This window comes from Aplysia californica, unplaced genomic scaffold, assembly GCF_000002075.1.
Source record: "Aplysia californica isolate F4 #8 unplaced genomic scaffold, AplCal3.0 scaffold01200, whole genome shotgun sequence".
In the NCBI taxonomy this organism is placed as follows: domain Eukaryota; kingdom Metazoa; phylum Mollusca; class Gastropoda; order Aplysiida; family Aplysiidae; genus Aplysia; species Aplysia californica.
In genome coordinates this window covers 6,533-9,345 of record NW_004798470.1, presented here as the reverse complement: position 1 = coordinate 9,345, position 2,813 = coordinate 6,533, and the positions used below count along the sequence as shown (strand labels likewise).

At 42.6% G+C, this 2,813-nt stretch overlaps 1 protein-coding gene across 1 annotated transcript in view; it reads left to right on the top strand.

Moving 5' to 3' along the window:
• LOC106013736 (vacuolar protein sorting-associated protein 13A) overlaps window positions 1–2,813 on the top strand; it is a gene marked incomplete at its 5' end in the record, with an annotated part of 6,868 nt that overhangs the window by 776 nt on the left and 3,279 nt on the right.

Below are 2,813 nucleotides of genomic sequence, written 5' to 3'. Positions count from 1 at the left end.
GGGGGGATATCTTTTCTTAGTCGAGTGTCTCCATCTGAAATGTTGCATCCCTCTCAGCCCTGAGAAGTATGGGCTTAGCAGCCCGTCTCTTAAATTATCCAAACAGTGTCGATGTCGGAGAAGAACATCAACTATTACATTACATTGCATTACGTCACATTACGATACATTACATTATATAACATTACCATTAACTACATTACAGCACGTTACATTACATACCATTACTGTTAACTACATTACAGCACCTTACATAACATTACATTATAACATTACCTTACATTACATTACATTACAATATATTACATTATGTTACATTATATTACACAATATTTCCTTACATTATATTACAGTACGTTACAGTGCCTTACAGTACGTTACAGTACGTTACAGTACGTTACATTCCAGTACATTACATTACAGTACATCACATGACTTCTCATTCCATTACAATATATTACACCTTTTTCGTTTGTCCTATGAGGACAATAAGTGAAAAACTCGTGCTCCGATACCGGAAACGTTTATGAGACAAGATTATATTACAGGCAAACTGAAGCTTCGGAGTACTGAAATAGCTCGTACTGTTAATTGTTGCATAACAGGTCAGCGTTAGGTGCACAATGGCTACACACTGCAGCATCATTATAAAAGTGTCCCACTAAGTCGTTATTGGCTCTCTCATTCAGGAGCACTGACACTCATCGGTCATACTCTTACGTCACACAGAAATACCAAAATTGTTAACTTAAAAGTCGACCGGAACTTACATCGAACCGAGACACCAGATTATGAAATACCATATTAAACATAAATAGAACAGTCCAGCCCCTTATGCTTACTTTTACTTTATTTTTACTTTTATCCGCCGCTCATACCCCTTTGGGTGTCGCGGGAAGAAAGGGGCGTCTCTCTGCCACGAGCCGGAGAGCTTGGGTCAGGGGGATGCCATGAGTTGTTCGTGCCACTTATGCACTATCTGTTATTTTTGCAGCTCTGCGGGAGGTATGGCCGGTGAGTTTCCTCCTGTGTCGCCCGAGTCTCGGTGGTAACCTGCCGGGGTGTCTTGGTGGCGGTAATTGCCGGTTTACGTGAGGCCAAATGGCGGTCTTTTCCGCTGGGAGGTTGGCTAATGTGAGCCAGATTGGCGGTCATGCAGCGTTCAGCCTTCTTTTCCCTTGTGTCCCTCCCTGCCTTGCCCCTGGCACTCTGGCTGCTGGTGTTGTTGCTACAGAACTGAGCGGGGTGTAGATTCTATTTCACTACCTTGGAATTACCACATTCTATTTGACATTTTGGCCTTTTTGAGTTACTAAGACCATGAGGGTCTTGAACATCTAGCTCTCACTGGCAAAACTGAGGGCAAGCGAGGCAGTGGTAGGCCCAGAACAACATACTTAGGGAACCTAAACAAATGGGTAACAGGGAAAGATCAGGGAAACGTAGCTTTTCTGAGAGCATCCGAGCAAAGGAATGAATGGAAAATCATGATCGCCGATGTCTGTCGCAGATCTGGCACTGGATGATGATGATGAAGACCATGAGGTCAGAAACCAAGAATTCTGTCAGCTCTGTCAAAATCGTAAGTTGCAGTCGTTATCAAGATATTCAAAAAAATTGATTTTTGAAAAAGCTTGATAAGTTGTGAAACTCAAAATTCTTGACGTCATATTTCTCAAAACTGGGTACTGGGCAGATACAACTTTGTAATTCTAGGGGGGGGAGGCGATTTGCTGCTGCTAATACTGTTCCTTCTAATGTTGGTGCTGCTGCCGTGTTGCTTACGTTGTTAATGACGAAAATTGACTTTCTCCATTCGTTTCTCTGTTTCCCTCATCATAAAATCTAAAAAATGGTGAAATGGTATACATTTATTGATGTCCCTATCAACACTGCTGGGCTTTTAAGAGGCGAGACCTACGATTTCTACGTCTATCTCCGAAAGGACCGAGCCAAGAGGATAATTCGTGTAAAGGACTTAACTCTTTATTTCCGAGAGGAGTAAACCAACTACGCCTGGGCCCTTCTTTGGTACTAAATCAGAAGATTAAAAAACGTCACTAAATAGGTCATTAAATCAAAACAAGTGTACCTGTCGAGAGTTCTAATCTAAGGAATGAAATCCCGGTAAAAGAGACCTGTTTTCGGCAACGGCTGAAAAGTAATTTGATGTAGAAGTTGTCGTAAAGGAAGGTGCCCGAGCCGCTGTGAGCAGCTGACCGCCCGGCACAGTGATTCCGACTTCGAGCAGCTGGGAAGAGCTTGCCGGAGATAAAGAGTTAAAGGACACAACATCGCACCGAACTGAGGCTCGAACCCCCGAACCCGCAATCTCACGATTACGAGTCCTGTAGCAAAAAAAATGTAGTTCGCACAGTTACGCCCACAAAGGAATTTAGGTCACATATTTGGCAGGCACAATTTGCCCAGCACTGACATGGTATTTTCTAAAGTTGTTCTATCTTTTTTGTTTGTTTGTTTGTTTGTTTGCTTGTTTGTTTGTTATTGCTGTTGTTGTTGTTGTTTTGTTTTGGTTGTTTTGGTTGTTGTTGCTGTTGTTTTTTGTTTGTTTGTTATTGTTGGGGTTTTGTTTGTTTTATTTCTTTGTTTGTTGGGGGGATTGGGGGGTGCACACATTCATCGACCGTCTTACTCGTATTCGTAAAAAGTAATCTTTGGGGGAATATGTATGCCATAACAAAGACTCCAGTCTCTCTCCCTTTCCCTCCCCTCTCTCTCTCCCTCTCTCTCTCTCTCTCTCTCTCTCTTTCTCTCTCTCGCTCTCTCTATTGCTCTCTCTCTCTCTCTCTCTC